General features: G+C 37.1%; 1 pseudogene; it reads right to left on the bottom strand.

Moving 5' to 3' along the window:
* Nucleotides 1-5,803: 5,803 nt before the first annotated feature.
* LOC106005413 lies at nucleotides 5,804-7,479 on the bottom strand (annotated as a pseudogene).
* Between the last annotated feature and the right edge of the window lie 19,439 nt (nucleotides 7,480-26,918).

Here is a 26,918-nt window from a genome sequence, read left to right as displayed (position 1 = left end):
TGAATATAATAGAGCTTTGGGTTGTTCTTTATCCCAAAAAAGTAACTTAGAATGAAAAAAAAATTACTTAGAGATGTACACATATGCATGTGAATGGTATATATAATACAAAATAGAAAAAATAATTTTTGAAAATCTGATACAAAAGGCAGTGGCGAAAGGGAGTTTTGTCCACCTACATTCTCTATATGCTCTGAGAAGACCAGCCTCCATCAGTGACAGAGGGACAGAGGAAACTTCTTAATTGTCATGTGCCATTAGAGACAGTGAAAAAGGTTCCCAGCCACATCCCTGAGCTGCCTCTGGGAGGAAAGCAGGAAGAGGCTCATCAATAAAGGCAGTCTCTGTAATGGACTAGATTCCCAGAGGAAGCCATATTGGATGGAGGTCCAGGGGGAATTCAAGTGAAATCACCCTGAGGGAAGACATCTGGATGTTGGCCAGAGCACAGTGGCTGGAATGTCAGAGTAGCTCCAGGTACAATACCTTGATAGTCCCGATTCTGAGCTGCTCACATGGGCAAGCTGTGGTGTCTGGGGAAGAGCTGTGTCTCTGGGGCCTATGAACTCTTCTCTGAACCTCTTTTCTCCTAAGGGAAATCCCATAAAGTAGCTTTTTAAAGGAAGTAGAAGGAACTGTTTTCTTGGCCAAAGATGAATGCCAGAAGTTAGCCTTTCTGAAGAGGCTAGCAGAAGTGAGGTTAGCTGCAGGAAGGCTCGAGATGGAGATAAGGACAGTGAAAGGAAGAGCAGAGGGGCTGTGGGGCTCAATTCCATGGTCATCTTCCTCCTAGGTCTCCTCTTTCACCCATCCCAGAATCAAGGAAGGAATAATTGTGGGGAGTGATTCCTGGAAGTCTTGACCTAGTAATAATCATCCAGTGAAGCCTTATAGGCTAGCATTATGATAATCATGAGATAGTATAGTATATATTAGTTACATAGGGTTACAGTATATAATACTAAGCATATGGTATTATAATAAAGAGTATTATCATATTATAGTAAATGTATATGGTATTACAGTAAACACAATACATTTGTATTCACCTGTATGAAGTTAAAGGACATCAGAGTAGCATGTATATGAATCATTTGTTTAACTATTTCTAGTTATTTGTAATTTTTTTGTAAGTTATTTGTTATTTGTAATTATTCACTGTCATCAATAATATGGCTGTGAATACATTGTATGGGTAAATCTCTATCCATATCTCTGATTATTGGTGGATATGTTCCTCAAGTAAAGTTAAATCCAAGAGTATAAATAATTTTATGGGTCTTGATACCCACCGCCTAATTGCTCTTTAGGAGGTGTGTACTAATTTATATACCCCCCATAGTTTAAAACAGTTCCTATTTCAGTGACAGCATTATGAGCCTTGAATGTTATCATGAAAATACAAATCTTTGCACAGGGAAAAATAGGTATGTTTAGAGTTTCTCGTATACCTTTTACTCTATTAATAGTATTGGAGAGGAAAACTATTTCCTCTGCCCTTCTAGGTTCTTTGGGAGGGCCTAGTAAATTGACTTAAGACAGATTAACAAGAGAAAAACAAATTTGATTATGTACGTATGGGAGCCTCGTGAGCGTATGAGACCCACATGTGGACAGGCAATTGACGCTAATATGCCATCATGAGCTAGAACAGGGGGTAGGATCAGAGGCTTCAAAAAGGATAAAGACAATTTACAGAAAGATGAGAAGAGCAGATGTTTGATAACAAATGTTTGTCATGCTATACAGACACAATGGAACAGGAGAGGAGATTGATCTCCAAGCCTTGCCAAGCTCCCCATGGTTTACCACATCTGGCACATATTCTTTGTAGTTATCTGTTTCTCCACCAGGCCCTCTTTCTAAATTCTTTTTTTTTTTTTTCCCCTAAAGATTTTATTTATTTATTTGACAGAGAAAGAGAGAAAGCATGTGCGCTCACACACGGCGGGGGGAGGGGGGGTTGGCAGAGAGAGAGGGAGAGACAGGCTCCTCCCTGAGCAGGGAGCTCAACAGGGCCTTGATCTCAGAACCCCAAGATTGTGACCTGAGCCACAGGCAGACACTTAACTGACTGAGCCACCCAGGCATCCCTCTGAATTTTTTAGGTAGTTAAGAGGAAAGGTAAAGCCTCCTTCTGAGTCTTTGGGCCTTGACTGACTTCAGTTTGATGAAATCCACATGCCAAAGTAGCACATCTTGGGAAGCCTTGTTCTGAACCCCTTCAATATGATGTATTATATTAATAAAAATTTCTTTCATTGTACTTCTCAGATAAACCCTATTTGTTTGTGGAGAATTGTTTTTAAAAGGAGCAACTTGATTTCCTTTTTATCAAAGAAATATGTTCAGGATAGAAAGTACAGGCAAGCAGAAAGGGGAAAATAAAGATCACCTATAATCCTGCCTCCTGGAAATAACTACCATTAAAGTTCGGTATATGCAGTAGATTTTTGAACACTACAGGGCTTAGGGACACTGACCCTCTAAACAGTTGAAAATCCACATACACCTTTTGAATCCACAGAAACTTAACTACTGATACCTTACTGTTGAGTGGAAACCTAACCAATAATATAAACATTTAATTTGTATTTTGTATGTAGTATGTATTACATCCTGTATTCGTACAATAAGGTAAGCTGGGAAAAGGAAATGTTATTAAGAAAATCATGAGGAAAAGAAAATACATTTATAGTACTGTACTGTTTTTATTGGAAAAAAAAAATTTGCATACAAGGTGACCATGCTGTTCAAACCTGCTTTGTTCAGGGGCACCTGGGTGGCTCTGTAGTTAAGTGTCTGCCTGCAGCTCAGGTCATGATCCCAGGGTCCTGGGATCAAGCCTTGTATTGGGCTCCCTGTTCAGTGGGAAGTCTGCTTCTCCCTCTCCCACTCTTGCTGCTTATGTTCTCTCTTCTTGCTGTCTCTCTCTCTCTCTGTCAAATAAATAAATTAAATCTTTAAAATGAAAACAAATAATAAAAAAAAAAAACCCTGCTCTGTTCAAAGATCAATTGTATATGTTTAGTCTGTTTTTTAGTGAATACATTTTAGTGGTTTTCAAATCTGGTTGCACATCACAATCACCTGTGTTGCTTTAAAAAAATACGTGTGACCAGTCCTCATTTCTGGAGATTCACTTTCAGGAGTTACTTTATTAAAACAGTTTCTACCATTATGTTTAATGGTAATATGCCTTAGGGTTTTACCTATCCACCTTCCCTAGGTCATCTCATCAACTTTCAACACTTTGATAATCTATTGAGAAGTGACAATTCCTACTCTTAGTCCAGATGATTATACTAAGTATGAGAAACCTGTACCCCAGCAAGTATTACCCAACTCAATATGGGTGTGTTACAGATCCCCCAAACTCAAAATATCCAAAACTCACCTTATTACTTAATTGCAAAAACTGGTCACTACTGAAGTAGTCCCAATAATTCAACCATATACCCTCTTACTCATTTCAGTCCACATTGCCAGTCAGACTCAAATTTCCAATGATCCCTGCCTTCTGTCCTTGTGTAATTCATATTTTTGTATAATTCCTTCCTCTTGAGTTTGGGCTGGCCTATCAACTTGCCTGTACCCAATAGATGGCATGTCTATGCAGGGAGGAACAAAGACCCTCAGTCCTACTGTTGCAAGTAACTAAATCTTGTCCAAAATTACACAAGCTTTAAGGCGTATCCTCCTCGGTTTCAGCCATCAGATGAGACTCCAGCCCTGGCCAACACTTTGGGCCTTGTGTGAGACTATGAAGCAGAAGACATGCCTGATCCATCAAAACTGTGAGATGAAAAATGTGTTTATGCTAGATTAGTGATAATTGTTATGCAGCAGTAGATAACTAACATAAAATGCATCCCTAAGTCCTATTGCTTCAGAATCTCTCTCAAATCTCATGTATTTTCCATGGCTACAGCCAGCTGTCTAGGGCAGTCGTGATCACGAATCCTCTCAGTTATCCCACTACCTTCTCACCCTGTCATTAGTCTCATGGCCTCCATTCCTAATTTTTTCTTAACAGAACCATCTCTCACAATGGAAACTAGATCATATTCCATTGCTTAAAAATCTTTTAGTACTCTTACACTGCTCTTGGGTTGAAGTTCAGAGTTTCAAGCATGAGTCACAAGGTTCTCTGTGACTCGGACCCCTGCTTGCCTCTTTCAGGTCTTAAATGCATCATGTTCTCTTGGTTCTTGGCTTAACCCTTGCTGCTTTCTCTCTGTCTGAAGTGTTCTCTTACATACTTCCCCACTTGCCTAACCCAGACCTTTCACCTACTACAACTCAGTCTTCACACACAAGCAATTTCCTTTAGGAATTCTTTCCCCATCACTGAAGTCTGATCTGGATGCCTCCGTGGATTATCTGCTGGCTCTGTGTTTTTCACCTATTCATCTATCATCACCATCACCTATTTATTTGTCTCCTGTCCTCTGCAGACTCTAAGCTTTGGAGCACAAGGATTGTGCTATTTAATTGCCTAGGTGGTTGACAACAAATATTGGTTGAATGAATAAACAAATAAATAAATACCAGTGGAGGATCTTTGTTCTCTAGATTTGGTGAAACTTCTGAAACAGAGACCAATTTTCTGCATGTCTGGATCAAGCTTTGGCTTAATACTTAAAACAAGTATCCAATCTCCTTCTGCAGTTTAGCCCACCAGCTCTCTGACACTGTGCCAGCTTTCTGCTTTCTGCTGTCAAATGGCTCCTGGGACCGCATTGTCTCCAGTGTTAATACTTATGAGGGATCAAACAGAGTGCAGCTGGTTCCTGGTTATCCCAAGTTCAACCCAGGCTTCCAGCTTAGGAATGTCAGTAAGGTTCAGCCAAAGCATCCTTCACTTAAATCCTGGATTTGCTGCTTTTTCTTGGGAGGGGTGCTTTGGGAATGGAACACATACTGGACCTTCTGTCAATATCTTTATCTTCATTTGATGAGAATTTTTTAAGTTTTGCCATGTGAAAGCTGTTCTTCTCTTTCAGGGTTCCCCCTGATTTCACTGGGTAAGTGGGGAGGAAGAAATCAAATGGCTGTGCTTAATGCCATTTGACCTGAAAAAAATATTTGCAATGATTTAAGCTTTACTCTTTAACTCATGTAATGCTCACCACAATCCTCTTACACATGACTGCCTGATTTCTAAGCTCCTGTTTTTAATTCATCTTTGTTCATAGGAATGTATCTTTAATATACTTTTAGAGTTCTGGGAATGTTTTTATCTTTGCTTCAAACATAGATAATAAGTTGGTGAAATAGAAAATATTTAGATAGCAACCATTTCTGTTCATACTCTGTAGTTGTTGATCTGTAGTCCTCTGGCCTTTTTTTATACAGAGAAGTCTGAGGCCAGCCTGATATTTTCCCCTTGTGGATCACCTTTTCCTCTTTTTCTTTCTATCAGGAGGCTAATGTGATTTTTTTCTTTATCCTTGTAATTAAAATTTTTTTTTTCTAAAATGTAATAGCAGTTCTTAATTTTTCCTAAAATGCAGTAAGCCCCTGCATACTGGTCTGTATAGGCATATACTGGAGATATGGTGGGTTCAGTTCCAAACCTCTGCAATAAAGTGAATATCTCAATAAAGTGAGTCAAATGAGTTGTTTGGTTTCCCAGTGCATATAAAAGTTATTTTTATATTATAATGTAGTCCATTAAGTGTTCAGTAGCATTAGTCTAAGAAAAAGTACATATTCTAATTAGAAAATACTTTATTGCTAAAAATGCTAAGAATCAACTGAACTTTCAGTGAGTCATAGTATTTTTGCTGGCAGTCTTGCCTCAATATGGGTGGCTGCTAACCCACCAGTGGTGGTGGGATGGCTGTGGCAATTTCTTAAAATCAGACAACAGTGAAGTCTGTCACACTGATTGAGTCTTCTTTGCATGAAGGATTTCTCTGTAGCATGTGGTGCTGTTTGATAGCATTCTGCCTACAGTAGAACTTCTTCCAGAATTGGAGTCCATTTTCTCAAACCCTTCCATTTCTTTATCAACTAAGTTTATTTAATATTCTAAATCCTTTGTTGTAATTTCAAAAATATTCAATAGCGTCTTCACCAGGAATAGGTTCTATCTCAAGAAACCACTTTCTTTGCTCATCTATAAGAAGCAGTTCCTTATCCACTAATGTTTTGCTATGAAATTGGAGCAACTCAGTCACATCTTCAGGCTCCATTTCTAATTCTTGTTCTCTTGCCCTCTCCACCACATCTGTCATTACTTCCTCCACTAAAGTCTTGGATCCCTCATGAGAGTTGGAATCAACTTCTTTCAAACTCCCGTTAATGTTGATATTTTGACCTCTTCCCAGAGTCACACATGTTCTTAATGACATCTCAAATGGCAAGTCCTTTCCAGAAGATTTTCAATTTACTTTGCCCACATCCATCAGAGGAATCACTGTCTATGGCAGCTATTGCCTTATGAGATGTGTTTCTTAAAGAATAAGACTTGAAAGTTGAAATTACTCCTTGATTGATGGGTTGCGGAATGGATGTTGTGTTAGCAGGCATGAAAACATTCATCTTGTTGTCCATGTCCATCAGATCTCCTGGGTGACCAGGTGCATTTTCAGTAAGCAGTAATATTTGACAGAAATCTTTTTTTCCGAGCAGGAGTTCTCAACAGTGGGCTTAAAATATTCAGTAGGTCATGGTGTAAACAGATGTGCTGTTGTCCAGGCTTTGTTGTTTTACTGATAGAGCACAGGCAGAGTAGACTCAGTGAATTCTTAAAGGTGTGGAATTTTCAGGCTGATAAATGAGCATTGGCTTCAACTTAAAGTCACCAGTGGCATTGATTTCTCTGACAAGAGAGTCAGCCTGTACTTAGAAGGTTTGAAGCCAGGCCTTGACTTCTCCTCTCTAGCTATGAAAGTCCTAGATGGTAACTTCTTCCACTTGAAGGCTGTTCTGTGTACATTGAAAATCTGTTGTTTAGTCAAGCCACTCTCATTAATTACCTTAGCTAGGTCTTCTGGATCACTTACTGCAGCTTCTACATCAGCACTTGCTGTGTTATCTTGCACTTCTATGTAATAGAGATGGCCTCTCTCCTTAAACTTCATGAGCCAACCTCTGTTAGCTTCAAACTTTTCTTCTGCAGTTTCCTCAGCCTACACAGAATTAAAGAGAGTTATGGCTTTGCTCTGGACTGGGCTTCAGCTTAAGAGAATGTTGAGGCTGATTTGATCTTGTACCTGGAACATTAAAACTTTCTCCGTATCAGCAGTAAGGCTGTTTCACCTTATCATTTATGTGTTCTCTGGAGTAGCTCTTTTAATTTCCTTCAAGAACTGTTCCTTTGCACTTACATCTTGGCTAATTGGAGCAAAAGGCCTGGCTTTCAGCCGATGTTGGCTTTTGACATGCCTTCCCAACTAAGCTTAAATCTAGCTTTTGATTTAAGCACAGGAATGTGTGGCTCTTCCTTTCACTTGAACACTTAGAGGTCATTGTAAGGTTATTAACTGGCTTACTTTCAGTGCTGTTGTGTCTCAAGGAATATGGAAGTTCTAGGAGAGAGAGGGAGATGGGAAATGGAGGAATAGCCAGTTGGTGGAGCAGTCAGAACACATATAAACATTTATAACTGACATTTACTGTCTTAAATGGATGAGATTTGTGGCACCCCCCAAAACAACTATAATGTAACATCAAAGATCACAAGATCAGAGATCATCCTAACAAATAATAGTGAAAAAGTTTGAGATACTATGAGAATTACCTAAATGTGACACAGAGACACAAAGTGAGCAAATGCTTTTGGAAAAGTGGTGCTGATTGACTTGCTTGACACAGGGTTATCACAGACCTTTGATTTATAAAAAACACAAACCTTGCACAGCAAAGTAAACTGAAGTGCAAGAAAATGAGGTATGCCTGTATATGCAAGTCATTTTTACTAGCTTTGGGAAATAATTTTCTGTCATGTATGATTGTTGCTTCTGTTTCATTTATACGGGTTTCTTTTTCAGAAACTCTCATAATTCTTCAATGTGATCTCTGTGTCAATTGTGATTTTTTTTTTTAAATGTATGAGGGCTGTTTTTGTGTGAGAGAAAGGCTATGATGTTATTTAAGGTTTTAATTTAATATTTACTTTATTAGAGGTACAGGTTTTTTGTTTTGTTTTTTTAGAAATCTAGCTTCTCTTAAACCTTTAAGTTCACCTTACACACTTTATTATTTGATTGATGAATCTAGTAAATTTTAACAGTTACTTTCAGGGGAGCCTTTGAATAATGTTTGATCAATTTAAGTTGAACTCTTTCAACTCCCACGCATGTCCCTTTACAACTTAGTTAATAAAATTCCCTTAAGTATTTAAAATCCATTTATACATTTGATACATTGTTTTCTTTTTAAGATTTTCAAATGCCTGACCTACTGGCCAAATCTTAACAACTCCAAAAAATCTCATAAGTTAACCCTAAATAACGAATCACGTGTTCTCCTGTTAACAGTACTTTTAAACTTGATTAAATTCTCAAAGTCTTCCTACTTACAGGTAAAAGTCTAAAATCCATTACTCAATTACACCTTTTAAATTGAAATCCCAAGACTAATCTTTCTTGTTCACTGATATGCCACATTCTCTTAAACATTAAACCTTTTTTATACTACACAAAAATATTGTCCAAGGATTTAGAAATGTTTTCCTACATTTACCACAAAAGTATTAATTCTGTAGGTTTGATCACTTTATCATTTCTACGTTTAATGCAAAACTTCCTGGAAGGAAAAGACACCCACTAGGTTGAATTATCTAAAATAAATTTGGGTTGGCATTCCAAACAAGTTGGAGTTACTGTCTGGGGAGAACTGGATGCTGAGGACACTTATTGGCTAGAGATTATTGACCAGGATCCATAGGGTCTAGTGGGATAGCATAGTATTGTTGTTATGACAACAGGGAACTCCCAATCCATTGTGTATCGATGAAGTTGGCTCCTTCTGGTTTAAATTAGGAAGTTCTTTCTTTTGATTTCAGTAGGTAGGATCCTTTGCTCTCCCTCCCCCACAACCCTCTGCTCAAGAATTGTAACTAATTCCAAAACTTCCTATTTGAAATTTGCATTTTTTGGCTTCTATAATTATTTTAATATATTTCTCTTCATCTCTAAGGCTAGGTATATAACTCTTTCCTCTCATTTGAGTTATAGCAATAACACAAGAGCCTTAAAGAAGGAGCTATAATTTTATATTTTATCATTTTATAATTTACTTATAATATTAATTTTTTTAGGCAAGAAGAAATAAAATAACTCAGCCAAGGTCACATAGTGATGAATCCAGGATTTCAACCCTGGCAGTGGCTTTGTACTAAGAACTCAACTATGAATGCCCTTTATTCCTCTATTGTCGCTAAGACCAAACGAGACTGTGTGTCCACCTCTTTAGAGAGGAATGACCTCTCCTAGTTCCAAGTTATGCCTTTAGCTTTGTAATACTTTAGTAAGGTTGTAGTTAACATCCTTCCCAGTTTCTTTGTTGCCAGTTGAACTCTTGATTCATTTATAGGATCTTCATGCAGATGACAGCCACTACTTATAGGACTGTATTGTTGATCTTTCCTCCCTTTGTATCTGTTATCACAAATGCATTCTAATCATGTGGTTATTTGCCTTGCCTTCTTATCTGTCACTGGTAGAGAAAGCAGTGCTGATCCCTATTTCTGATCTGATCTTCTAGAGTGTGAATTCCACTCTTCGCTAGGTTCTGTGTGAGTTTTATTTTATTTTAAAGTTTTCATTTATTTATTTGACGAGAGATCATCAGTAGGCAGAGAGGTGGGCAGAGAGAGACAGAGAGAGGGAAGCAGGTTCCCTGCTGAATAGAGAGCCCGATGTGGACCCTGAGATCATGACCTGAGCTGAAGGCAGAGGCTTAACCTACTGAGCCACCCAGGTGTCCCTTTGTGTGTTTTAATTTTGTTATTGCAATTTTAGTTTTCTTGCAAATCTTCCTTGGGCCACCCAGCTTTCTTACTCACTTTTTTCAAAACTCATCCTATTGTCCTTTATTCTTTATCCTTTCTCTCCTTAATGACCCCTTTTCTGGGTATCTTACAGGGCACAGCTTCTTGGACAGTATCCAGTTGAGGCTGCCGAGCTAGTTCTTAGAATTTCTTCCGATTCCTCGAAGGAAAGCATTTTCAAGAATGTGCACTTCTTCTGAGATCCTGGATATTTTCCCTCCTTTTTCCATATGATTTTTCAGAGCACACTTGGGAAAGAGAGGTCTTCCCAGTGTGCGGTAACAGAAAAGGAAGTAATAATGCAAGAAGTAACATTCACTGTCTAGTTCTTGCCTTACTATTTTCTGGGAGTTTCAGTCTGAAGAAAGGGATGGAGAAAGATCAGTGAGTTGGAGGATATAGGGGAGTAAATAGCATCCGGTTCCTCAGGCTTGTGGTCCTTCAGACCAGGGTCTTTGAGGTCCTGCAAGCATACATTTTAATTTATATTTGTGAGCCATATATTTATTTGAAGTTCTTCTTAGAGTCTAGTAATAAGTTGTCTATCACTATTATTTTTATGGTGGTATTTTTTATATATTTATATATTTATATTTTTTAATATTTTTCTTTGACTTTTTAAGTGCTTTAGTGAAAAATCAGAAAAGGCCATAGGAAGGATTTCAAGCCAAACCCCCATTTAAATCAGAACTATTTAGCTATATTCCTGGAGATCTCTATGGAACAGGTTGGATATCCCGAATGACTTATTTCTTGGCTTTTATAGTGGACTTGGATTTATGTCATCTTTTTATTTTTTACATGAAAGATAATCTTCAAAATCTATTATTTCTGAACAATCAGATCTGAGTATTATTTTCTTTTGGTTATTCATTCACAGAAACCCAAGCAATGTATGTGACTTAAAAAGACACACATGGAATTTTTAGGTTGCCTACTTTTATGATAGAGAATAGAATGAAGAATGCAACATTATATTCTATAAATATAACAAATAACAAGAGGACAGTTAGCCAGAATGAAAGGGTAGGGAGGGAAGGATTCTCAAAGATAGTGCTTTAAAATCCAGAGCCTCCCTCCCTGCAAAAATCCCACCGAGAAAAACACCACTGGCTCTTCATGGTACACAGTCCAGTCTAAATCCCTTTGCCTAGCATTCAAAGTCCCCTACCATGTGGATCCCATCTGCTTTTGCAACTCTTACCACTTTCCTGTGAAAACCCTACACCGAAGACTGAACAGTCTACTTGGTTGAAATTTACAACAAATATGGTGCTCTCCTTCCCCAGTATCTTTGCTCTCAGTATCCCTTGGCTGAATACTCTTCTAGGATACCAGAGTCTGCTTGTCTTCTAAGGCCCAACTCTTGGAACATGCCAGCATTTACAATTTGGCACTGCCTTCTTGTGGCTCTCTGGTTTCTTCTCTTTTCTTTCAGCTTGATTGTACTTTCCAGGCTGACATGGACCATATGCTGCATTCACATTGTCCTAAGGTGCAGCCAATTGACCTGCACAGAGTAGGACCACAAGGAATAGGTCATTTGATTGGAAAGAGAGTTATGGTGAGAAGGAAAAGAAATGAGCAAATAATAATAAAATAAAAAAGAGAGATAGGGCGGACAGAAAATTGAGATGACAGAAGAAAAAAAAAAGGGAAAGGATGGTAGAGAGGGAGGAGTGAGATAGGCAGACATCGCTTTAATTCAGAGATAGGTATCTTCTTTCCATTGAAATGCTTGTTAGCCTATCGGCACCTTCAGCATTGGAGAAAGGCTCCTGTGTGCTTTTATTTACACATTTCAAAGCTTATATTGGAAATAAACATTTATTTTCCCATGGAATGTCACAGATTTTGTATTGTGTCACAGAATGTATTGAGATTTTTAAAAAGCATTTTGGAAACTCCAGAGCATCTATCAATTTTCCATTTATTCCTGTGAGTCTCTATGACATTCACATTCTATCTTTTTTTTTTTTTTTTTTGCCTAATCTTTGTTATTTGAGAGATTAGAGCTGTCTCATTTCATAGCACATGGAAGATTTTATTTGAGGCCAGCATTCATTTCATGGTGTGGACTTTTTTTTTTTTTTAATCAAAACCATCATTTTCAAATCCATTCGCTTTTTGTTTTGTTTAAATTGTTTCATGGTGGGGATTATATGGAGAAGAAACTGAAAGTAAAAGTGCTGAAAATCATCAGGAAGAAACGAGTTGCTCCTGATCACAGCTCTTAAACTGTTCTTGTTAAACCCCCAGAGTTTTAATTTTGAGCTCAGGCATCTCAGACGCCCACTGCAGCCAGCTTCAGCTGTGGGTTGTGTTGCTGCTGGTCCAACACTACCTCATCACAGCTTTCCTCACGCCAGATGAAATGAAAGCTAAATATGATTTCTAGGCTATTTCCCACTTTTGCTTACTCTGAGGTTCTAGTCAGTAAGGGATTAAAACATCCTGAAGACGGTTGTGATGCATGCCATCACTTTGATGGCAAGAATTGACTTTAAGGCTTCTTGAATTTACATTATTCCTTTGTGGGAATGAGTTTTCAAACTTTTCCTCAGAGCGCGTTGTGGGCTGACAGATATTAAGGTGGTGATCCTGGAATCTAGCAGGCAGCCATGTTTCTCCCCCCACTTTTGTGGAAAGGCATTTCTGGTTTATCTGGAAGGTGTATCTCGTGGCTCCAGCAGAAACCATTTGAGCTTTCGGTGTGAGGGTCAGCTCCTAATGAAAGAATATAGAAATCCTCTGCATTACCAACAGTTTTGGCATGGGACAGGCAAGCGGGCAGGTGAGAATATAGTGCAGATGGAGGGTGGGAGAGGAAGAAAGATATTTCAGGTGGAGGCATCAGCATTTGTAAAGACCCACAGACAAGAGAAAGCTGTGCTAGAGAAGTGGGAGTGTAGGTAAAACATGGTGTGAGATTTGGGGAAGTAGAGAGGGAGGAGTAGGGAGAGAAGCCAAGAGCCTTGTAATACCAAGCTGGCTCTGTCAAATGGGAGTCATGGCCCTGTGTACAGAAGACTCGGTCTGGTAAGCACAGCCGGGCACAGCATTTAGAAAGGGCTTAAGTCCCAGTTGCTGCTAGCCTGGACTGAGCCTCTGCACGAGAGACGTAGCTCTCCAGGGTTGAGGTCCCAGTTACCGATTGCTGCATAACCAGCTACTTGGAAGCGAAGTAGCATAAATAAGCATTTTATTATATTCGTGGACTCTGTGGGTCAGGAATTTGGACAGGGCCCACCAGCACTGGCTTACCTCTGCTTTACAATGTCTGGGGTATCAGAGAGAGTGAGGAGAAGGCTGGGTGTGACCCAACAGCTGAGTGTCACCTGGAGATGTCTTTATGTACATGTTTGCTGGTTAACCCTGGCTGTTTGCCAGAGCCTTAGCTGAGAATAAGGCAGAACTCCTGCACATGGCACCTCCAAGTAGCCATTGGGGGATGGTAGCTGGGTTCCAAGAGTGAATGTCCCAAAAGGCAGGAAGAAGAAGCTGCCATTTTGTCACTTTCAATTTTTTATTGATCCAGCATAAAAAACAAAAAAACAAAGACCTTAGATTCAAAGGGAATGGACCAAAGATCACACTTCTTGTTAGGAGGAGTATGAGAGAATTTGCAAGCCATTTTTAAAAGGCCACATGTTAATTAGAAAAAGATGCTCGCATCTAGCAGACTTATCCCTTCAGGCAAGAAAAAATATACCTCTTTCTCCAAAGAAATATCGTCCTGTGCCAGGGAACACTGGATTCAGTTCCAATGAACACCTTCATTGGAAGCCTTTGTGCAGTTCACAACCTGCACAACCATACATAGAAAGCTTGGGCTCAATGAATCTTAGGTACTTAGTTCCTCTCTCCCACTCCTCAAAATCAAAAGGAAAGCTACTTTTCTCCACTCAGCTTTCAGCCTTGCTCCCTATATCTGTTTTTACCCCTAGTGATTGGTTCCTTTTAATTAATACTATTTTTTGTCATGTGGCTTCTGCTGATCCTGGGCTTTCTTTGGTGATTTTAAAAAGTACTTACATTACCTATCACTGAATATTCTCTTGCTTTCTACTTGATTTCCATTCCCCTCTCATTCCTTTTCAGAACATACTAAAAACAATACAAATAATAGGAATTGTTTTTCATAAAACCCAGTTTTAGTGATTTAAATTTTTTATCTTATATCCTTTTTGGGGGGTGTATTTCTATTTTTTATATTTTTTTAAAGTTTTTTTGTTGTTGTTTGTTTGTTTTAATTTTAGAGAGAGCATGAGCAAGCAGGGGGAGGTGCAAAAGGAGAGAGAGAATCCTGAAACACACTCCCTGCTGAGCACAGAGCCTGATGTGGGGCTTGATTCCAGGACCCTGGGATCATGACCTGAACTGAAACCAAGAGTCAGACACTTAACTGACTGAGCCACTTGGGCACCAGGGGCAAATATTTTTAAAGTGCTGATCCTCTTTTCTCTTAAAAACTTCCAAGTTTTAAGTTTTTTTCAAGTCAGAGAAGTTAAAAAAAGTTTTTTAATTAGATCACACATTATAATATGTTTGAACCTTTCCCTAGATCTTTCCTGAAGCAATTGGCATTAAGTGAAAGTGGTCAAGGAAATGAGTAAAGATAATGTGTTCTGGTGAGAAATGGTTACTGAGATAAAATTAATTGAGCTATAAATAACCAAAGAATGAGAACATGGGCTAGGATGGCATATCATGATCCCACTGAAGAGGGGACAGGAAGGTTATGAAGAGAATTTGGAGCCGAACACCAAGCTGACCCTGGTAGGCATGGACAGCTTGGATATTGCACAGGTGGAGGTGGACATCAGGGAGAAGAGGAATGGAGGCCTCATTTGGGAAGAAAAGACAGTCATATAAATAGCATATTTGCAAATAGCATACGCTGAGGTATTGACTAGCAGTACTACATTCTGCAAATTATTCTCTGATTTATTTCCTGATTTTGGGTCATCCCAGGTCTGGAATGGGGTCATATACTTATTTTATATATTCTGGCATCCAGAGCCAATACCAGGCCTGTAATAAGGTAATTAAAACATGGAATAAAATTCAACAGTGATTTCTGTCCATCGGTGTTTGCAGCCAGGGTGTCTTTATTCTTTTGTGGATCCTCTTCTCTTTCCTTTTCAGGTTAAGAGTTCTTGATCAGTGTGGTCAGAGGACAATATTAAGGGAAAGAAAAAAGAACTATATTTTGTGCTAATTGAATACAATAAAAAAATAGTAAATAACAGATCATTAAAATGTAAACTTTTGCATAATAATTACATGTATCTTAATTCTTTGGTAAAAGTAGAATCAAGAAAAATGTTACATTGGTTAATCTCATCAACAGTGTTTTGTTCTCCTGATTTACCTATTCCTGTGTAAATAAAGACATTCACTTAAAAAGAAGCAAAGAAAAAAAGACTTAAGGAGTCTTAAGTACTGGCTTTAGATGGTCTAAGAATCATCTGAATGTTCACATTCTAAGAATGGAATATTTACATTCTCATTTTGGTCATTGAAAGATCATAAATAAATACAGACTTTATTAGGTATAGATTATAAGGTACTGCTTTTAAAGCAAATGAAAAATTTGTGCAGATAACTTTTCATGTTTAATTAATGTTCTAGATGCTGACCTTTAGAAAATCCCACATGATATGAGAAAGACTTATTTTAAATGGGCCTATTGGGACTCAACTGAACATTCTCCTCTAGTGAGCCCTGTGGCCAAATGTCCGTTTTCTCCAGGTCTTCAGTTACAACACCAGAGAAACACTGCCTTCCTAGGCTTGTTCTTCCCTCTAGGAGTGGAAGGATGATTGGTTTGATCAGGGTAAGGTTTCCAGGAGAGCACAGTTGAGGCAGATGAAATTCTTTTGTTGTCTTGCCCTGGTTGTCTGCCAAAGTGTTGCAGGAAGGCCAACGAAATACTCTTATTTCAGTTGCTCTCCAAGGTGGATTTCAAGGCATGGCCTCTCTTTTTTTTTAATCCACTTGTAAGAGTGTAACACTGTTAGATTATTTGTCTACGGAATGATTCTGTCCTAATGAATCCATTTTTATCCTGCACACTTTTTTTTTCTTAATTCACTTAAAGAAATGTGAAAAAAGACTACTGATTTTTAGAGCTGTCTGCTCTTCAGTTAGATGCACCATTTTCAACTTGGGTTAAAAGCACTTTTTGAGGGGTATGATATTAGTATAATACTATATCTTATCTACTTAAGGCACCACCATTTTATGTACCACTAAAAAAAGAAAGAAAACCCAGCTAACTAATTGTGAGATACCAGATGCTCTCAATTATAAGATGCATTCTGATTTCTAAGATATTAAAAGGCAAAAAAGATTATCTTAGTGGAATAAGATGTGTATATTTGATTTTTTTATCATGGATTTAATTTTACAGAACTACAATATTTTAGTGCAAATTATTTATCCCCCTTGCTCTCACTATTGTTGCTGTATTCATCTGTCTGTCCATCCATCCATCCATTCATCCATCCATCTCATGTAATTAAATTGTATAACTTGTTATATAAAGGTGTATATTATGTGTAATCCATATTTAACCACATGATCATACAATCATGCATGGACCTCTATATACACACACATACATAAAGGTAGTATTTTTGGAAGTTTGATCATCATTTTATAATACTGTCATTTTTAGAAGCATTTTTTTCCACATTTAGGTTTTGTCACTCAGAATACCCCTTTTATCCCAGTTGGCGGAGCTGTAATTCATTCTTTTTGATGGCTGTATAATATACTACAATGGCTCAAACTGATGGACATTTACTTTGTTTCCATTTTGTCATCGTTGTTGTCAGTTGTTATTGGTAGCTTTTATGAACAGTGATACATTAAATATCCTGTATCATATTCTTGTATATCTGAGCTTTTAGTTCTCTGGCTGGATTCCCAGGAGGGGTAAGTTTTCAGCCAGATATATATATTGTTAATGAATGTGGGCAGATTCTTTATTGAAAAGGCTTTTATAGTTCACATATCCTTTTACCCTTACACATGTTTTTGTTCTAAGAAATGTAAAATGGACACGTTTTAAAAGTTCAACAAAAGTAATTATTTTTCTTTCCTACTTTGTCAATCTATTGGACATAATGGATATTTCATTACTTTCATTTATACTTCCTGCACCACTAGAGAAACGGAATATCTTTGAATACTATCTAGCTGTTTATATCAGCTCTTCTGCAAGTTTTCTCTTCCTGTTTTTTTCCTACTGGGAAAAACTGTTTGCCTTCCTGTTAATTTGTAGAAGCTTTTTGTGTGCAAATCATAAATTAACTGTATGTTTTTCTTCTGTTTTAAAGTATTTTTTCACCACATGTGTTGTCTGTTTGTTGGATTTAAGGTAACTTTTGCCATTGAAAATGTCTAGTTTTCACTTGCCAAATATGTTTATTTTACCTTTTACAGTATGAGTTTTCAGTTGAATGAGAAAGGACTCTCCTGCCCCTCAATAATACACATAGTCTTCTAGATTTTTTAAAAATAGTTCATTTAATATTTTTATATCTTTAATGAATCTCAAATTTTTTGGTGTATAGTATAAGACAGTAGTTCAAATAATTTTTTTCAGATGGATAACTGGGATAGTTTATTAAGTAATTTATTTTTCACCCAGTGAAATGAATGCTATCCTTGCCATATATTCAATCCTCATATACTAGCATCTGATTCTTGATTTTCTATAACGTTCTCTCTAAGACTTTGTTTTCTATTTCTAAGTTAGTACCATATTCTTTTTGTAGTATGTTCTGATGTCTGGTAAGCCAAGTCTTATTTTACTTTACTGTTCCTAGCTTCTTATCCTTTCTTTCTTATCATTTCCTTCTTATCCTTATCCTTATTATAAAATAATGGCCACCATAGACAAAGTTCATATTGGAAATCTAATTGAAGTTACATTAAAATTACATAGATACATTGATAGATATTTATATAGATACATTTATAGATATTTATATAGATATTTTTGTGGCATTAAGTCTTCCTAATTAATAACATGAACAAATTTTTAAGTAATGTCATATTAGCAGGTTTTATTTCCTACTATCTTATCACAGTGTTGTATTGCAGTAAAGCTAGATTCCACTAGTGAGGTTTCCTTCATTTTCCATACTGAAGAATAGTTTAATTTAAATACTGGGATTATGTGTTCATCAGAACATTTGTAGTTGTACAGGTGTTTTGGTTATTTCAGTAATGGTGGGATGCTAATGTTATTGTGTACATAGGAGCTAGGAATGGGTGAATGCCAAACAATGCACAGACAGTCCTGTATAACAAATTATTATCCCATTGAGAAAGCCAATAATGGTCCAGTTAAGAAACAGTGGGTTTGAAAAACTCAGCTGAGAATCCATCAGATTTCAATTCTTCTTTTCAATAATAACTTAAATTTTTTTTTTTTAACCTTTCAAAACTGTGCTAATAGATCTTCCCTCAGGTTTGAAAGTATGTTTTGATAGATTCTGGTAGGGAATATTCTTCTTTTCACTGCTTCAAAAGTAGTTTTTATTTTCTCTTTTAAATCCTTTTTGGACCAAGAATTTTCTAGAAGTATATGCCTTAATTTCCTAGTAGTTATACCTTTATTGGAGGAAACCTTTTATTACTTGTTTCTAATTGTATCATTTTATAATTGTAGAATGTTGCATGTGTCTTTTAAAAATGTATTAGAAGTGGGACGCCTGGGTGGCTCAGTTGGTTGGACGACTGCTTTCGGCTCAGGTCGTGATCCTGGAGTCCTGGGATCGAGTCCCGCATCGGGCTCCCAGCTCCATGGGGAGTCTGCTTCTCTCTCTGACCTTCTCCTTGTTAAGGCTCTCTCTCTCAAGTAAATAAATAAAATCTTTAAAAAAAAAAAATGTATTAGAAGTATTCTTTGTGGTTAATATATAATTTTTTTATAGATGATCCATGGATCATTCTCTGTCCAAACACACAACACACACACACTCTCTCTCTCTCTCTCTCTCTCTGTTTGAGAAGATACTTTCTATTTGAAAATTAAGAGATTCAATATAGATTGTACTGGTTTGCAAGACTGCCATAACAAAATACCACACATTTGAGTGGGCTTAAACAACAGATATTTATTCTCCTGTAGTCTGGGGGCTAGAAGTCCAAGACAATGGTGCCAGCAAGCTTGGTTTCTTGTGAGGCCTCCCTTCTTGGTCTTCTCACTGTGTCTTCCTGTGGTCTTTCCTCTGTGAGCATGCATCACTCAGGGCAATTTCTGTGTCCAGATTTCTTTTCCTAAGAAGGAGACAAGTCAGGCTGGATTAGGGCCCACCTGTATGACCTCATTTAATTTTAGTTATCAGTTAAGAGTCTTAAAGTTTGGGGATTAAGACTGCCATGTGATTTTTTTTGGGGGGGGGTGCAAAGTTCAGTCCAATAACATAGATTTATTAAGTAAAGTTTATAAATTGCACTCTTCATTTTTTCTCTATTCTTATTTTTTATAAACTAGAGTTAAATAATGCTCAAAAGATATATTGATATTTCAGCTAAAATTATACTTTTATCAAAGTCTCACATTTTTAATAATGTTTGCTTTTTATATTTTGCTCCTACCATATATAAAATTATAGTTATTTTATCTTCCTTATGCCTTGTATGAAAACCTAATGACCATCTACTTCCTGTTTAGGGCTTTCAACATTAAATTCCAGTTTGTCTAACATTAATAACCTCTTTGCATTTGTCATTGTCCATACATTTGTTTTCAACCTTTCTTAATCACTTTGTGGTACAGTTGTTTCTTTTAAATTGCATCAATCCAGGTTCTCTCTTTTAATCCAGGTTGACAGTTTTGTGCAATGGGAGAATGTAGTCTGTTGCGTTTTGTGTACTGACTTGATTTTATTCCTCTTTTCCTCCCTTATGATTTATGTTGTTCTAGTTTCCCCTTATTCTAATTTTAATTGCTTTGATCATTTTCTTACTTATTTGGAAGATCTGCTATACTATTTTGGTCCTTTCCCTGTGTTTATAATCTGAGGTATATTTCTCTAATATTATTTCAAAAATAAGATGCTGATTATTTTCTTAGCAAGAGGCACTGTTCCCTTCCCTTTTACTCCATCTCAGTGTAGTGAACTTTTGAACAATGCCATTTGTTCTTCTCCCCACCTTCTATTTGCCCTCTCCTCTGTCCAGATCTTTGCCGTTCTTTCTTCTCCATAGTGTTTGAGTGTTACTTCATCAGCCTCGGGATCTCATTGTCGCAGAGGTGTGGTCTGCTGCCCGATTCTTTTTCCTTGGTAGTAACTTGTTTTGTTTCTGTCCAGAAGTTTGTTAAATTTTCCCTTAATCCTTGGAATCGATGCATTTTATTACAGTAGTTTTAAACCTATATTTTCTTATTAATCTATGCTTGAACCATGACCTTTCATTCTGTAGACTCAAGTTTTCAGTTCACAGAAAATTTTCTCTATTACTTGTTTAGACATTGTGTCTCTGTCCTCTTCAGGGCGCAAAAAACAAACAAACAAACAAACAAACAAAAAGAAAGCTAAATTCTTAAGTTTGTCCTCCAAAGCTGTTGTCTTTTTTCTCAATATTTCTAACCTTTTATAATTTTTAATCTCTTCATGTTTCTCTCTTTTTTTTTAATCTCTTTATACTTTGGCTTCGTGTTTTGAAATATTTCTATATTCAGTTACAAGTCACTAATTTGGATCTTAAAGGTAAACATTCAGTCTTCAAATTCATCTACTAAATTGTTTATTTGCAAAATCATGATCTATGTTTTGATTTTCTTCCAGAAAGTTTTGTGATTGTGATTACATATATATATATATATGTATATATATATATTTTTTTTTAACCAAAAAATATGCGTGTTGCAACATCATTTATTTTCCCTAGCAATTCTGTTTTCTTAGACATGTGTTCTATTTGCTTTGAATGGTCTTTCTTTCTCTGGCTTTAATATACTTCTAAAAATGTGCTTTATTTATTCATTTGTTTATTTTTCTAGTATCCTCAGTGGGACTCAGGTCTCATTGTTGGAGGTCTGAAATTGTAGTAGTTCAAAAAGTGAATGGTAGCAGGCAGTGTGGTATCTACATTCTGGCCAGTTGGTATGCCTCCAGCCTCCCACAGAAGCATCAGAAGCCTCCTGCCCCCAATTTTTTTTTTTTTTTTTTTTTTTAAGATTTTGAAGGACTGAGGGGACAGGGAGGACCAGGCCCACGTGCTTAGTTTCTGCTTATCCATTTATCTACCATTTCTTGTCTAAGGATCCCAGGCATGCTTATGGGTCTTAGAACCCACTGAGTTCTGTGGACTAGGCTCTTTCTAGCATCTTAGGAGTCATGACCCTTATGCTAGGATTTCTGACACTGGTCTCCTCCAGTAGTCTTTTGCTCATTTAGTCCCTAAGGGAAAAACTTGAGGTGTATCCACCTTTGGGGAACACACTCTGAGGGGAGGCCTCCCTTCCACCCACCAACTGTTGGACCCCAGAGAAGCGGATAGACTGGAGTTGGGAGAATACCTGTAACTGACCTTAGTAAGGTCTCCATATTTTCAGAATTCCTAGAGGCCCATTTTAAAGTAGTTATTTATAAATCAGCAAAATCTTTGCAAAATTCAGAGTTTCCTAGCCTTTTAAATCAGGAGAAGTATTCAATCCAGGCTGATTCTTTGCCTTAATGCAATGAGAGCTTAAATGCCAAATGATGTTTTTTCTTTCACATGTGTGAGACAGAGGAACATTTATTGTAAAAGTTAAACAGAGTGACAGCTTGCTTTGGCTAATGTGTAAGAGTTCTTGACTGGGCTGCTTTCCTTTCTTCCATAATAAGTAGTTAATAGAAATTCACTGACCTGCAGTGCAGACTTAATTTATCGCATATATCAAGTTGATTTAATGGGAATGGAATGTGGTGGAACAATAGCTTCCCTCTCTCCCCACATCTTAGTGATCCTCTAACATTTCGTCTGAAAAGAAAATCAGGTTTAACACGATGTAGAACCTTTGTGATTTTAAATAATTGGACTATGTTTGGGGAAAAAAAAAGTATTTAATCAATGGCAATCATCTGTTTATTTGAAAAACCATTGGGTGGGGGAGGTGGTATTTGTCTTTAAAATTTTCACTTGTAGGAGAAGCTGAAGTGGCTGAGTACACTATGTACTTTGCACCCTGCAAAAGAAAAACTGAAAATCCTGAATTGCTTCTTTCTTGTATGGTATGTTCTCTATTTAGAAAATCCTTAATTAATTTTGTGTGAAAGCAGACGGTCAAAGGATTTAAAGAAGCAGAAAAACATCTTGAATTCCCTACTGCTGGCAAAGTAGGGAAAGTGAAAATGGTAAACTGATTAACAGAAGTCATCTTGAAGTCTGCCATTATAATAAGATGTAAATAACAACAGCCACAAATCCAAATCACTTAGGAAAGTTTGCACAGGGTTTTTCCATTTTAAATGCTTCTCTCCCCCAACTTTGTTCTCTTGAGACATCAGCCATTTAAAAGCATGATATTGGAAGTAACCCAGCATCACTTTTAATTAGCAGAGAAATGCTAATTATACTTTTTCTGCGTGATGCTTAATGCGAGCTGTCAGGGCACTGCATTTTTCACATCAGTTGTGGTGAGGGACACGTGATCACCAGACCCGCTTTAAAATTATAAAGGCCAAATTCATCCAGACTGATTCTTATTTTTAAACTGTAGAAGTGTGCTAGGAGATACATGAAAATAATGGCATCAAAATGAAAAAAGTAAGCTTCTTATTTACTCCAGACACAAGCATATTTTATTTTATTCAATATTTGTGGTCTGTGCAAATCAAATTTCTTTCCATTGAGTCATTTAAAATACTGTAGAAAGCTTGATTTTGAAAGAAAGCTACTTTTCATGAAACAGAGTCTGTTTTGAAAAGCAAATGTCCTCTCTCCATTTTACAGGTTGGATTTTCTTAAAAAAGGGCCTACCTGTGTTCTTGATGTGATTTTATTTTCTAAGCTAATAGCTCTAGGAATGCAATGGATACTATCCTTTAATAAAGTCTGTTGTATGAATTTAATTAAGCACAAATTTAATTAAGTTTTTTTTAATTACTGAAGACTGAATTCTTCCCAATACTCAAACACATAACCCTCCCCTTGACCAGTCCTCAAAAACAAAATGAAATAAACACATCCAACTATAAAATCTAAGCCTTACATTATATCAACATTTATCAGAATAAGGGGTGAGAGTCTAATGAATTTAAGGTCTATACTCATCATATAATCCATCATATAATTCTATATAACAAAAGGGATTCATTCTATATTAAATTATTTTTTAAATTATTTATGAAATGAACCCTATGGTCAGTCAGAAATCTGGGGGAAATAACTTAATAAAACTGTCCATTTGGGGGAAACATATTTTTTCCCTACACTAGTGTAAATCCTCTGTAATTTTAACTCACTTGGAGAAAATTCTGGATTACTTCTTAAAAATCTGAATTACAGGGCAGCCTGGGTGGCTCAGTGGGTTATGCTGCTGCCTTCAGCTCATATCATGATCTCGGGGTCCTGGGATGGAGTCCTGCATTGGGTTCTCTGCTCAGCAGGGAGTCTGCTTCCACCTCTCTCTCTCTGCCTGCCTCTCTGCCTATTTGTGATCTCTGCCTGTCAAATAAATAAATAAATAAAATCTTAAAAAAAAATCCGAATTACAGAATATTATAAAAGAAACTGAATTTGATGGCTTTGGGTATACATGGCATGATATACAATGATAACAACAGTGATCCCTGTGATGTTTATTAACTGTCTATTATGGTCCTGGCCCTGTATTGTGTGCTTAACATAAAAACCATATCAAGTAAGGGCCATTATTAGCTTCATTTTATAACTGAGGACAGTATTGCTCTGGACACTATAGAGCTTGCTCCAAGCCTTCACTGCTAGCAAGTGGCAAGAGTGGGAGTCACACCCATGCCTGTCTGCCCTATTAACAATTACACTATATGATGAAATTTATATGTCTTTGGCTTATGGTAGAAAGTCCTAAAGTTTGTTTTTTGTTTTTTGGTTTTTTTGTGGTCCGTCTGAAATCAGGTTTAATAGGACCACATGATCATGTTTTTATTGTTCTCAGGAAACCATTTCTTCTTATCTATGGCAAAAGCAGATTACTGTCCAGTATACTTTGAAGGCTGACTGCTATGGACTGACTCCCATAATTGGGGGGATTACATTCCCCCCAAAATTCATATGTTGAAGCCCTAACACTCAATGTGATGCTGTTTGGAGATGGGGCCTTTGGCATGTAATAACCTAATTATTACATTAAGAGATTTAAAAATGACTTTTAGGACTATATACCATAACCCCAAAACACATAAGTAAGGTTACAAGAGTAGGCTCCATGATGAGATTAGTGTCCTTATAAGAAGAGGATAAAATACCAGGGCTCCCTCTGTCCCTCCACTATGTGAAGACCCAGCAAGAAGGTGGCTGTCTGCAAACCAGGAACAGAGCCCTCATTGGGAAAACAGTTTAGCCCCCACCACAATCTTGAACTTCCCAGTCTCCAGAACTGTGAGAAATAAATTCCAGTTGCTTAACCCACACAGTAGTTTTTTTTTTTATGACAGCCCCAGCTAGCTAACTAGGGCTCTGATAAAGTACAAATGAGTGGGGCACAGGGGAATAGTTGGTGTTCAGTGACAGGGACACAGGTATAAAAACCTCTGACACTTACAAGTCCTTCTATGTACTGGGCAATGGTCTGTGTGCCTGACCAGTCCTCGTAACACTCCTCTGTGCCCGTTAACTGTTACTATCCTCCTCTTCATTGTACAACTGAAAATACTGAAGGACAGAAAGGTTGAGCAACTTATCCAAAGGTGTGACTCTAGGTGGAACCATAATAAAACCAGAATTCAGACTCAGGCAGTCTAGCTCCAGAGCCTCTTGTTTTTTCTTTCTTATTCTACCAGAGGCTTTTTGTCAGTCTTCATGTTTATAAAATGTGGATGATGGCTGCCCTATTTATAGGGTGAGGAGAAATAGGTGAGGTCATAAGTGTAAAACTATGGAAAAAAAAATCAAAATATTAGGTATTATTATTTATTGGCTCAGATTTTCAAAATTGATATTTAGGGAGTTTATTTCTACCTCAGCTCCTTCAAAACATAAGTTGAAACAGGCTACCAAAGAAAGGCCATAAAAATAAAGTCTGGAGAGCCAGATTTAAGTAAAGGAAGAAGATAGGGCAACAAATAATCTTAAGCCTTCTAATACCCAAGACCAAAGATAAAGCACGGCTATGTTGTTTTATCAATAAAAAAGAAAACGGAGTATTTTCTCAGGAGAAAGAGAGTTTTTTTCCTCGCCCAACCATTACATTTAAAAAGAAATTTCTCATGTTGAAGCTTCTGAAGTGAACATAATAGTGGTTCCACAGAGTAAGCAGTTTGATTGATTACAATATCATCACTTTTATTTCTCTCTTCCTGTCGTGGTGGAGATATTAAGGAGCCATGAAACCTTCAAATTCGGTCAGCAGGAGGGAAATGTCATAGAGCATAAGGATATAGATACTTTAAAACTGGATAATCTACCCTTAAATTGTCAAAAATTGACTATTTTCCAAAGAAGACCTCCCAGGTGTTCCAGATATATCTGGCATGGCTATGACAATACTAACCACCAGGTCGTTTCACACCGATGCCACGTGCAGTGTGATGGCGGGATGTGTAATTAGATGATTAGATGTGGTTTCTGCTCTTGGGGCCCAGATTTTAAATTAGACACAGCATATTAGTGCAGAGAGTGGGTCAGACTATAGATAAAGGAAACACCTAGACATCAGGAAATGTTTGGAAAAAGAATCAAAATATATAAAGCTATGAAGTCAACACTAGTCAAATTAACCATCATTGTGACCTTTTGGTGTGTATTCCTTCCAGTCTATTACTCTTATTCTTTCTCTAAGTGGAGATATAGATACAGATATAATATAGATAGAAATATAGGTATAGACAGATATAGATGCACATGTGTGTTCACACCCATATCCAGAGGGTCAGGATTCCCATGGGTATGTATCTTTCCCAAGGTTTCAGAGCCAGCAAATATGGAGTTTAGATCCATTTCTGACACTAACGCTCCTTTCTCTTAATCACTATTCTGTATTTTGAATATTTCAGTTTTTTGAAATGTATTATTTTATGAAGGTAGAAGCATGCATTATTTAGCATTTTGTACTCTGCTGTGCTTTCCCCAATCACCTTGTATTGGGAACAGAGTTTCAGATTATTAGTGGGTTTTTAAAAAAATTTTTGATAACTTTTGATATTGTTTAATATTCTACCATAGGCCATCATTTATTTAATTATATCATTATTTTAAATCTTTAGGTTTCCCAGTGTTCCCAAGTTACTATGTATCCCTCATAAAGGGGAGGGTGGTCATCCCTGTTTGTGTGTATCAAGGAAGGCTTCATTGAGAAGCAGGTATTTGGTCTAGATCTTGAAGTTTTCTCCCCAGAAAACTTCAGTCAGACATGTAAGAGAAGAATATACCTAGTGGAAGAAAAAGAAAGAAAAACATGGAAAATCCAGTGAACTAAATCCAGTTCAGTGTGGCAATGTAGTATAATAGTTAAGAGATCAGACTTTGTTTCCAAACAGATGTGTCTGAGTTCTGGTAATAGCATTAGTTCTTCTCAGCTGTGTGAATTTGGGCAACTCGCTTGGCTTCCTTAAGGCTGAATTTTCTCATCTGTAAAATGAGGATTGCAATAAGGCTGATGTAAGGGCACAGAGGGCTCCTTATATAGAAGCTGGTACCTCATTAGAACTCAAGAAATATTATTTTTCTTTATTGTTGTTAGTATGATATCAGCCACTTTAGCGTG

This window comes from Mustela putorius, unplaced genomic scaffold, assembly GCF_011764305.1.
Source record: "Mustela putorius furo isolate JIRA1106 unplaced genomic scaffold, ASM1176430v1.1 tig00000788_pilon_pilon_pilon, whole genome shotgun sequence".
NCBI classification, from domain to species: domain Eukaryota; kingdom Metazoa; phylum Chordata; class Mammalia; order Carnivora; family Mustelidae; genus Mustela; species Mustela putorius.
This window is presented reverse-complemented; position numbering and strand designations above follow the sequence as displayed.